Genomic DNA, 13,085 nt, shown 5'->3' with positions numbered 1-13,085 from the left:
AGGTTGGATTTGGACAGCCTACTAAGGATACAAGGACAAAACAGACATAAAGTAGTGTGGTGTGCAGATTTTAATGCTCACAGGACAATATGGGGGGATCCGATTACAGATTCAAATGGAACTGTAATTGAAGATTTGATGGAAGAAAGGGATTTGGTATGTATGAATGATGGTAGAGGAACAAGGATAAACATAACAACAGGAACTGAGTCAGTATTAGATATTATGTTAGTGTCTAATGTCTTGGCTGGCATCAGTAACTGGGGAGTTTGGACTGCTTCAACAGTAGGCAGCGATCACTACCCTGTTTTATGTTCAGTGGGTGAAAGAGTTGAAATAAGACCAGGTGGGGGAGTCCCAAAGTGGGTGTTTGGAAAAGCAGATTAGGGTAAGTTCCAGAAGTTAAGTGAAGAAGCATTGACAAAGATTGACATTTCTGGAGATATAGATGAATTAAACAGTCAGGTGACTTCAGCAATTATTATGGCAGCAGAAGGATCTATACCCAGGAGTATAAACAGGATGAATAGAAAACTAGTGCCATGGTGGACAGAGGAATGTTGTCAGGCTGTAAAAAACAGAAATAGAGCATTCAGGCTAGTTAAAAGAACCCGTAATATGCAGCATTTGATTCAATATAAGAAGGCACAGGCAGTGGTGAGAAGAACTATACGTCAAGCTAAAAGGGCAAGTTGGAGGAGTTTTTACAACAAAATAGGAAGAACAACACCTGTGGGAGAGGTATGGGGAATGATTAAGAGGATGGGGGGAGATAGAAGGGATTGGGAGTATCCAGTAATGATATCTGAGGAGGAAACAGCAGTCTCCAGCAGGGATAAGGCTGAGATCATGGCCAAGTCATTTGTAAAGATACATAGTTCAGAAAATTTGTCTGAAGAAGGGAGAAGGAGAAGGGAAAGAACAATGAGTCAATACCCAGGTGTGTTAAACAGGAGGAAAGAAACAGATGATATAATTGATGATCCATTTACTTTGGCAGAAATGGTGAGAGCAATAAAGAGATCGAGACCAACCTCCCCAGGGAAAGATCTAATATGCTATGTTATGCTAAAAAATCTAGAAGAAGGAGCGCTCTTGAAGTTACTGAATTTTTACAACAGAGTGTGGGAGGAGGGAAGATTACCAAGTGCATGGAAAGAAGCAGTAGTATTTCCAATCAGGAAACCTGGCAAGGATCCGTCAAAACCCACTAGCTACAGGCTAATAGCACTAACATCAAATATATGTAAGGTAATGGAAAGGATGATAACTGAAAGGTTATCGTATGATCTTGAGAAGAGAGGAATGCTGGCAAGTTATCAGAGTGGTTTTAGGAAGGGAGGGAATTCCATGGACTCAGTGATAAGGTTAGAGACTGAAATAAGAAAGGCCCAGGCAAATACAGAATCAGTAGTTGCAGTGTTTTTTGATATTGAAAAAGCCTATGATATGATGTGGAAGGAAGGATTATTAATTAAACTGCACAAGATGGGGGTTGGGGGGAGAGTTTTTAATTGGATTAAAGATCTTTTGTTTGGTAGAAAAATTCAAGTTCGGATTGGATCAGAATTATCAAAACGGTACATAGGGGTAAATGGCACACCTCAGGGTAGTGTGATTACCCCGTTACTTTTCTCATTATGATCAATGATGTCTGCACAAAGGTACCAGTGGATATAGGTAGGTCACTGTTTGCGGATGATGGGGCCTTGTGGAAAAGAGGCAGGAACACGGAGCATATAATCAGGAAACTACAAGGAGCAATTGATGAAGTGGTAGAGTGGGGTTATGATTGGGGATGTAGATTTTCAGTGGAAAAAAACTCAAACTGTATTTTTCACTAGGAACAGAATTGAAGTAGGGAAGAAGTTAAGGATGTATGGGATTGAATTAGAAAGGGTTGGATCATTTAAATTTCTGGGAGTTATATTTGATTCATGATTAACATGGGCAGACCATATCTGGAAAGTTGAGGAGAAATGTAAAAAAGTAATAAACGTGATGAGATGTTTGACTGGTAGGGAATGGGGAGCAAGTTGTTCAGCATTAAAGAGAATGTATGTGGCTTTAGTAAGATCTGTGTTGGACTATGGAAGTGTAGCATATGGATCAGCAGCTAGGTCTCTTATAAGGAAACTGGATGTGATTCAGGCTCAGGTTTTGAGAGTGTGCAGTGGGGCTTTTAAAACATCACCATTATCAGCCCTACAGGTAGAAATGGGAATAATGCCTTTGGAATTAAGAAGGATGCAATTGATGGCAAAGTACTGGGCTAATTTGCAGGGACACAATGATTCTCACCCTGCTAAAGGAGTGTTGCAGGAGTCCTGGGAAAATGGGAGGTTTCAGAGGGAAAACTTTAGTCAGGTAGGGAATGATATTGCTAGATCATGTGGAGAGTTTGATCTAAGGATAAGTCCTTCAGTAATTTATCTGGTTGTAGCTCCATGGAAGCTGGTATGGCCTGACGTAGACTGGCATTTGTTAGAGGTAAAAAGGAAAGGAAAGTATAAAACTGATTTGGTAAGTGCATTTAACTGTCATGTGATGGAAAAGTATAGTCATTATACTCAGGTCTATTTAGATGGTGCTAAGGAACCTGAGACAGGAGTGACAGGGTTTGGGGTGGCTATACCAGCAAAAGCAATTGCAATCAGCAGAAGAACATCTGATAAGTTAGCGGTGTATACAGTGGAGATGATGGCAATGTTGGTTGCGTTGCGTTGGGTGGAGAAAACTAAACTAGTCAAAGCGTTGATATGCTCAGATTCATCTTCAGTACTAGCAAGTTTAAGGTCTTCTCATTCAAACAGCCGGCAACATGTACTTCATGAAGTCCTTCAGTCAGTCACAAGAGTTGCAAATCAGGGAGGTCAGGTTAAATTTCTATGGGTTCCAGCTCATGTAGGGGTGAAGGGCAATGAAAGGGTGGATGAGTTGGCAAAGAGGGCAATAAAGAAAGAAAATATAGAAATGCACATTAGTATCAGTAAAGCAGAGGTGAAGTGTGTAATCTGGGAAAAAATTAATCAAATGTGGCAAAAAAGCTAGGACAGGGAGGGGAAAGGGAGGCATTTATATCAAATACAAAAAAGTGTTGCAGGTACTAGGGTAGGAAGTAGATACAGAAGAGAGGAAATTGTGTGGACTAGGTTAAGGCTGGGGCACTGTGCCCTAAACCAAACATTGAAATTGATAGGGAAACACCAGACAGGACTGTGTGAGGAATGTCAGGAAGAGGAGTCAGTAGAACATGTATTTCTGAATTGCAGGAAGTATGGGATACAGAGAGAGATGATGAGAATTAATCTAAGTGAATTGGCGGTGCAGGAATTCACATTAAAAGGGTTGTTGGGCATGGGTGAGAGAACACAGGTCAGGATATTTTTAGCTTTCTTAAGGGATACAGGGTTTTTTTTTTATAGGATATGATGGATAAACAGAAATAGGGTACTAGGATGGGGAGGATAAGGTGTAGGTTAGGGTACGTGTATGTGTGCGATTGGGTGAAGGGATTTAGAACGTGAGTCCATCGCATACTCTGGAGCAGAATGTGGCGGTAATGCACCATTAATCTGGGTGCCAACCGCCGTAGAACAAGACGGAGCGAGAGAGAGAGAGTCACAAACCTGAATTGTGTCTATATGATTCTACATTAGAAAAAGTCAAGGTGTTCAAGTTTTAGGTTTCTGATTTGATGAAAGACTTACTTGGAGGGTTCATATAGATAAAACAATTGGAAAGTGTGAAAAGTTTTAAATGTTATGAGAAGTATTGCTGGATGTGACTGGGCAGCAGGGTGGGAAACTATGTACTTAATATATCTAGCTATGATTAGATCAGTAATTGATTATGGTTGTATTGCTTATGGTTCCGCTGCTACAGCAGTGCTTGAAAAATTAGACACTGTGCAGTCCAAAGCACTTAGACTCTGTTGTGGAGCTTTCAGAACAACATCAGTCCCTGCATTATGTGTGGAAATGGGAGAAGTGACTCTACATTTAAGACGAGTTAAGTTGGGCCTGTAGTATTGGGCAAAACCAAATGGTTTCAATCACAGCTGTCCATCAAAATGTCTTTTGCAGGAGATGTCGGAGCACCAAAGTAAAATTAAAAATTATCCATTTTTAGATTTGGTTAATAACTGGGCTGTGAAATTGAAACTGATTGAGGAAGACATAGCTGACCAAATCTGCTTGCCATCCATTCCTTTTTGGCTTTTGCCAGAACCAGAAGTAGACCTATTCCTCCTGTTTCAGTTTCAAGGAAGCAGAGTAATCTCAACAGCGTCGATCATAAATGAATATTTAAACAATAAATGGGGATCTTATCTGAAGATTTTTACTGATGGCTCAGTGGATCCAGAGAGCAGTAAGGCAGGATTTAGGATGTACGTGTCTCATCTTGGAGTTGAGATTGGTCACCGTGTTTCAGGTGGTGTTTCTGTCTTTGCAACAGAATTATTAGCAATCCTCTGGGCCTTATGGTGGATAGAAGACTCTCGACCATGCAGGGTTATCATCTGTTCGGATTCTGCTGCTGCCTTAGAGGCTATAAAAGGGAATAAATCGAAAGCTCGTCCTGACATAATTATTGGGATTCTCTTAGTTTTGTTTAGAGTAGGGAAGATGGGTTGTGAAGTCAGATTTATATGAATGCTGGGGCATGCTGGGGTGGAGGGAAATGAAATTGTGGATGGCATTGCAAAGTCTTCCTTACAGAGCAAGCAAGTAGGAATTAGAATACCCCCAGGCAGAGCAGAATTGAGAAGGAGGATTTTTAAAAAAAGGTATAGAGAAGAAGCGGCAGGAGGTTTGGAAAAATGAATTAAAGGGAAGGCATTTCTTTTCTAGTTACCCTCTAGTTAAAAAGGTCTCAGACTGTTACTCTTTAAATCATAGAGATATGGTAAAATGAGCAAGACTTAGGTTGGAGCATTGTGGGCTAAACTATTACTTAAAGATAATAGGAGGACATCCTACTGGATTATGTGATTGTGGTGGTCCAGAGACGGTTTAGCATGTTTTGCTGAGGTATAATCAATATAAAATTGATAGAAGCATATTGTTCAAGAGGCTGTCTGACTTAAATGTATTTTGTTTTTCTATTAAATCTTTCTTTGGTCACAAAGAGAACCACCATCTGATTGAAGAGTTTATTATTCTGTTTCTAATTCGACTAGTTTATATTCGAGAATTTGAGTTTCTTGAAATTCTATAATTAATTATACATCCTGTGGATGGCAGTAATATGCCTGGATGCGTCTAAACTGCTGGAAAAAGAAGAAGAAGAAGAAGAAAAAAGTCACAAACCTATGAAAAATATATTTTGCCTCATCTTTCTTCAATAGACACTCTACTTTTAAGCAATAACCTCTAGTTCTGGATTGTCCCAGAAATGGAAACCTCCAGTCATGGCCATAACAACCCTTTCAATATTTCTTTGTTTCTTTCTGGACACCAGACCCTCCTTCTCCTCCCATCCACCACCATTGTCCTCCATCTAGCAAAACCTGTCCTCACTCTTAATAATTTTCCCTTCAGCTCCTCCCACTTCCTTCAAATCAAAGGTATAGCCATGGGCACTTGCATGCGTCCCAGAGAGGCCTGCCTGTTTGTCAGCTACGTGGTACAGTCCATGTTCCAAACCTACACTGGTAAAACTCCCCAACTTTTCCTACACTACATTGACAACTGCATTGGTGCTGCTTCCTGCACCTATGTAGACCTCATCGACTTCATCAACTTTGCCTCCAACTTCCACCCTGCCCTCAAATTTACCTGATCTATTTCCAACACCACCCTCCCCTTTTTTGATCTTTCTATCTCTTGAGACAGTATATCTACTGATGTCTATTATAAACCCACAAACACTCACAGCTACCTGGACTATACCTCTTCCCACCCAGTAACTTGTCTCAATCTCCTTCTTTCAATTCCTCTGTCTCCACTGCATCTGCTCTCAGAATGAGGCTTATCATTTGAAGAATTAAGGAGATGTCCTCAGGCTTCTTCAAAGAAAGGGTTTTTCCTTTCTCCACCTCAGCTGCACCTCTTCCATTTTGTGCATGTGTGCCCTCACCCCTTCCTCCCACCATCTCCAGCTTCTTCCCACCACCAAGTACATCCTTCCCTCCTCCCCACTTTCTGCTTTCCACAGGGAGCACTCCTTACACAACTCCCTTGTCCATTCATTCTTGCCCACTGATCTCCCTCTTGGCACTTATCCTTGCGAGTGAAACAAGTGCTACACCTGCCCCTACATCTCCTTCCTCACTACCATTCAAGGCCCAAACAATCCTTCCAGGTGAGGCAACACTTCACCTGTGAATACAAAATACTCTGCAGATGCTGGTGTCAAAGCAACATGCACAACGCGCTGGAGGAACTCAGCAGGTCGGGCAGCATCTGCGGAAATGAACAATAACAAAGGGTCTCGGCCCAAAACGTTGACTGTTCATTTTCACGGATGCTGCCCGACCTGCTGAGTTCCTCCAGGATGTTGTGCATGTTACTTCACCTGTGAGTCTGTGGGGATCATCTACTGTGTCCGGTGCTCCTGGTGTGGCCTTCTTATATCAATGAGACCCTACGTAGATTGGGAGACTGCTTCACCGAGTACCTATACTCCATCCACTAGAAAAAGCAGGATCTCCCACTGGCCATCCATTTTAATTCCACTTCCCATTCCCATTCTGACATGTCAGTCCATGGCCTCCTCTACTGTCGTGATGAGGCCACACTCAGGTTGGAGGAGTGTCACCTTATATTCCGTAGGGGTTGCCTCCAATCTAATGGCATAAATATCCATTTCTCAAACTTATGGTAATGCACCCACCCTTCCCCCCACTTCCCATTCCCCATTCACACTTCCTTCTCACCTAATCTCCTTACCAGTCTATCACCTCCCTCCCTCTGGTGCTCCTCCCCCTTTTCTTTTTACCATGCCCTTCTGTCCTCTCCTATTAGATCCCCCTTCTCCAGTCCTGTATCTCTTTCACTAATCAACTTTCCATCTTTTTACTTCACCCCTCCCCCACGGTCTCACCTATCACCTTGTGGGTCTTCCTCCCCTCCCCCCACTTTCTTACTCTGACTCCTCATCTTTTCTTCCAGTGCTGATGAAGGGTCTCAGCCCGAAACATCAACTATACTCTTTTCCACTGATACTGCCCCAGCGTTTTGTATGAATTGCTTGGATTTCCAGCATTTACTCAGTTATGTTTGTTTCGCCTACTGACACAACCGATCAACAGATGACACAATAGCCACTTCTCTACACACCATCCTTACATATCTGGAGAAGGATGCTTATGTGAGAACAGACAGACAGACATACTTTATTGATCCCAAGGGAAACTGGGTTTCGTTACAGCAGCACCAACCAAGAATAGTGAAGAAATATAGCAATATAAAACCATAAATAATTAAATAATAATAAGTTAATCGTGCCAAGTGGAAATAAGTCCGGGACCAGCCTATTGGCTCAGGGTGTCTGACACTCCGAGGGATGAGTTGTAAAGTTTGATGGCCACAGGCAGGAATGACTTCCTATGACGCTCAGTGTTACATCTCGGTGGAATGAGTCTCTGGCTGAATGTACTCCTGTGTCTAACCAATACGTTATGGAGTGGATGGGAGTCATTGTCCAAGATGGCATGCAACTTGGACAGCATCCTCTTTTCAGACACCACAGTCAGAGAGTCCAGTTCCACCCCCACAACATCACTGGCCTTATGAATGAGTTTGTTGATTCTGTTGGTGTCTGCTACCCTCACCCTGCTGCCCCAGCACACAACAACAAACATGATAGCACTGGCCACCACAGCCTTGTAGAACATCCTCAGCATCATCCAGCAGATGTTAAAGGACCTCAGTCTCCTCAGGAAATAGAGTCGGCTCGGAACCTTCTTGTAGACAGCCTCAGTGTACTTTGACCACTGATGCTGCTTTTGGACTACAGTTCAGCATTCAACACCATAATTCCCTCCAGGCTCGACAAGCAGCTCAGAGATCTCGGCCTTCACCCTGCCTTGTGCAGCTGGATCCTGGACTTACTGTCAGATCGCTGGTGGTGGTAAGAGTGGGCTCCCTCACCTCTGCCCCTCTGACACTCAACACAGGTGCCCCTCAGAGCTGTGTACTAAGCCCCCCCTTTACTCTCTGTATATCCATGACTTTGTTGCCACCCACAGCTCCAATCTGCTAATTAAATTTACTGACGATACTACACTGATTTGCCTAATCTCAAATAATAGTGAGGCAGCCTCTAGAGAAGTCATCACCCTGACACAGTGGTGTCAAGAAAACAACCCCTTCCTCAATGTCGCAAAAACAAAGGAGCTGGTTGTGGACTACAGGAGAAATGGAGACAGGCTAACCCCTATTGACATCAATGTATCTGGGGTTGAGAGGGTGAACAGCTTTAAATTCCTCAGCATAAACATCACCGAGGATCTCACGTGGTCTGTACATACTGGCTGTGCGGTGAAAAAGACACAACAGCGCCTCTTTCAACACAGACAGTTGAAGAGGTTCCCATTATTCAGGATATTTACAAAGACAGGTGTGTGAAAAGGGCCCGAATGATCAATGGGGACCTGAGTCACCCCAACCACAAACTGTTCCAGCTGCTACCATACAGGAAACTGTACTGCAGCATAAAAGCCAGGACCAACAGGCCCTGGGACAGCTTCTTCCACCAGGCCATTTCACTGGTTAATTCATGCTGATACAACTGTATTTCTATATTATATTGTGTTACGTACCCGTGACACGTGACAGTGGTACCCTTGTCACGTGACTGGGGTTGAAGTTATACTGGACTTGAGGTAATGGTCTTGTGATGGTGGAGTGACGTCATTTTCCCGCCAGTAGAGGTCATGTGACAGGTTTTTTTTACAGGGTATAAAAGGAAGACCCACCTTGTCAGGTGGGGCAGTTCGTGGTGGGATTTGCCAAGCTGATTTCATGTCCCTGCGTGATTTAATGTGATGACGCAGTTTAGTTGTAAAATGAAGTTTTATATAATGCCTAAAGTTTAAAAGGTAATCGCCAGCAGTTTCTTTGCTGTGGAGAGTGAAGATAAAAGTTTGGAAGATAAAGATCAAGGAGAATCGATTTTCGACGGTGGATTGGTCTCGACCTTATTTGATCCTCATTCGGAAGGATTTCGTTGACTGTTCTCATGTTAATCTCCGCTGAGATAGCGGGAGATTGAGGGCAGAGTGTGGAAGAAGCGGTTAGTGCCATTAAACCATTACGTTTTATAAAATTATTCGTGGGAAAGTTCGACGCCGGGGAATCGAAGGACAACGACGTGGAAGAGAATTTAAATTGCTTTAAAAAGTCTCTCCTTTTAAAAGGACTGTGAGCTTTTGAACTTTCGGCATACCGCTTTAAAGAACTGTTTACTTTCGGCATACCGCTTTAAGAACTGTTTGAATTGCAGCGCTATTAAGAACTGTGAATGTGTCGCACAGCAGCTGAGTTCCGGTTAGGTTTGGGTTTGTTTACTTTTGAGGGGGTTTGTTTTCAGTGTTTAATAAACGTGTTATTTGTTATAAAAACCCTTGCCTAACTCATCTATATTTATTGTTGCCTGAATACGTACCCTAATTATGGGGGCTACGTCCGGAATTGGATCGTTTGAGTTTAAAATGCTTTCTGAATTTTGAATAGGTGTTTTGGTAACGGGGAATACTCGATTCTTTTGTTTGATTGGCTTGTGAGTGGTATTCGGCAACGATGAATATTGATGAGTTTCTGGCTTCGCCAGACGCGGATTTTTTAGCGAAGGCGAAAAAAACTGAAGTATCTGAGATTGCTAATAGATTGCAACTTAAAGGTATTTTGGCGACTACGTCGAAGGCTGTAATACAGAGGAAAATCGCATCACATTTTGTGGCTTCGGGTGATTTTGATGAATCGATTTTAGAATCGTTTCCAATAAGTAATCTGGAGATGCAGTTGCAAATCGAACAAATGATGTTAGAGAGGTGTAAATTGGAATCTGACCAGAAAAAGAGAGATTTTGAATATGCAATGGCGAAATCAAAGTCTGGGAATCAGTCTTCTGATTCTAAAAAACCGTTTGTTGCTAGCCAAGAAATTAAATTGGTTCCTCCATTTAGTGAGACAGAAGTGGAAAGATATTTTCAACATTTTGAAACTATTGCTCGGATGTCAGACTGGCCGAAAGATAAATGGTCAGTGTTGTTACAGAGTATGATTAAAGGCAAAGCACAACAAGTTTACACAGCTTTAACTGCTGCGCAAGCATTAGATTATGATATTGTGAAAACGAATATTCTCAAAGCATATGAATTGGTCCCAGAAGCATATAGGGAAAGATTCAGGAGTTTGAAAAAGTCTGTGGAAAAGACTTATGTGGAATTTGCCTATGATAAAGCTATGTGTTTTGAGAGATGGGTTTCTTCTAAAAATGTAAATGGGGACTATGATACATTGAAAGAGCTGATTTTAATGGAGGAATTTAAAAGAAGCATTCCTGTTGAAGTAAGGACCTACTTAAATGAGAGGGATACTGATAAATTGCAGGACTGTGCTAGATTAGCTGATGAGTATGTTTTAATCCATAAGAATAAATTTCCTCAGGGTAGAATTTTTAAGAGGAAAAATAATATGGAGACTCAAGGTAAATCAGAAATTAAAGCAGAGGTTAATGAGAGAGGTAAGGAGGAAGGAAAACCTGTGAAGGAAAGACAGTTTGGTCTTATTTGTAACTATTGTAAGAAGCCTGGCCATGTAATAGCTAACTGTTTCAAATTGAAAAAGAAAGAGAAGGAAGCAGTTCCAGATGCATGTGTGCAACATACTGAAGCACCTGTAAAGTTACAGGGTTTGGTAAACACAAATGAGGATTTGTTAGAGTCTGACCAAGTTAGAAAGGGATATGATCATTTTATAACTGAAGGGTTTGTATCCTTGAAAGAAGGATCTACTCTGGTGCAAATAAAAATCCTTAGGGATACTGGAGCTTCTCAATCACTGATGTTAGATAGTGTGTTGAAGTTTAATGAAGAGAGTGATACTGGTGAGGTAAATTACATAAGAGGTGTTGGAAGTGATTTTATGCCTGTACATTTACATAAAGTAAATTTAAAGTCAGGGTTAGTTACAGGATTTGTTAAAGTAGGATTACAGCATAGCTTACCTGTGAAGGGTATTTCTTTATTGTTAGGTAATGACTTGGCAGGTGGACAAGTTTTTCCTGAAGGGCATTTGACAATGGAGTCAGAGGAACCAGAGATGAATTCTAATACAGATTCTTCCTGTGTTGGGACTAGAGCTATGGCTAAAAAAATTGATGTGCAGAATGAGGTTGTTACTTATGACTGTTCATCAGGATTCGAGTTTTGAGGATGTGTCAGAGACTTTCTTACCTTCGTTGTTTGAACAAGATTCTGGGAGTAAGTCTGACTATGAAGATTTATCTCTGTCTCGGAAGGAGATGATAGCAGAGCAGAATAGAGATCCTGAGATTATAAAATTAAGGGAACAAGCTTTACTAGGTAGTGAAATTGAGAAGGTGTCAGTAGGATATTATTTGGAAAAAGGAGTGTTGATGAGGAAGTGGAGGTCGCCTACAATTCCTGCAAGTGAGGAATGGAATGTTGTTTATCAGGTAGTTGTTCCTAAAGTTTATCGAAATGAGATTTTGACTTTAGCTCATAGTGTGCCTTTAGGTGGACATCAAGGGGTAAGGAAAACTGTGGACAAGATTTTAAAACATTTTTACTGGCCTGGTCTAAGAAAAGATGTGGCGATGTTTTGTAAAACGTGCCATACTTGTCAAATTGTGGGTAAACCAAATCAGGTTACACCAGTAGCTCCATTACAACCTATTCCAGCATTTGGTGAACCGTTTTCTAAAGTTATTGTAGATTGTGTTGGTCCATTACCAAAGACAAAAACTGGTTATCAGTATTTGTTGACTATCATGTGTACTTCATCTAGGTTTCCAGAGGCAGTACCACTTAGGAATATAAAAGCTAAAACTGTGACTAAGGCTCTTATAAAATTCTTTACTTATTTTGGATTGCCTAAGGAAATACAAACTGATCAAGGCAGTAATTTTATGTCTGGATTGTTTCAACAGATAGTTTATAAATTGGGAGCTAAGCAAATCACTTCGTCTGCATACCATCCAGAATTGCAAGGTGCCTTGGAGAGGTTTCATTCTACCCTCAAGAATATGATTAGGACATATTGTGTGGAAAATGAAAGTGACTGGGATGAGAGTATAAACTTACTTTTATTTGCAGTAAGGGAATCGGTACAGGAATCTTTAGGTTTTAGTCCATTTGAACTTGTGTTTGGGCATAGAGTTAGAGGACCTTTAGCTTTATTGAAAGAACAGTGGATTAGTAAGGAAGTGCATACTAATTTGTTGGATTATGTTTTGAAATTTAAGGACAGGTTACATAAAGCTTGTAGTTTAGCCAAGGAAAATTTAAAGTTGGCTCAGGGGAAAATGAAAACTTGGTATGATAAAGAAGCTAGGATGAGGATGTTTAAGCCTGGAGATAAGGTGTTGGTTCTTTTCCCAGTGCAGACAAATCCTTTACAAGCTAGATTTCATGGTCCTTATGAAATTGTGTCTAGAATCAATGATGTGGATTACATAATGAAAACTCCAGATCGTAGAAGGTCAACACAACTTTGCCATATAAATATGATTAAACCATATTTTGGGAAGCAATCTGATACTGTGACTGTTGTGGTTAGTGAGAATGAGTTTGATTTAACTGGGAACATGATAGATGATTCATCTGACTTTCATTCTAAATCTAACATTATTTCTGTTAGGTTACCTAATTCGACCATTCTGGAAAATATGGATGAGAAATTAGCACATTTACAGCTAGAGCAGAAACAACAGATGAAGGAATTGATTTTTAAATATAAGGATTTGTTTCCAGATGTTCCGAGAAGGACTACTATAGCTTCACATGATATAGATGTTGGAGATGCCAAACCTATTAAACAACATCCATATAGTATGAACATGGAAAAATGTGAACTTGCTGAGAAAGAAATTGAATACATGTTAGAGAATGATAT

The sequence above is a fragment of the Hemitrygon akajei genome, chromosome 10 (genome assembly GCF_048418815.1).
Source record: "Hemitrygon akajei chromosome 10, sHemAka1.3, whole genome shotgun sequence".
NCBI lineage: Eukaryota > Metazoa > Chordata > Chondrichthyes > Myliobatiformes > Dasyatidae > Hemitrygon > Hemitrygon akajei.
This window is presented reverse-complemented; position numbering follows the sequence as displayed.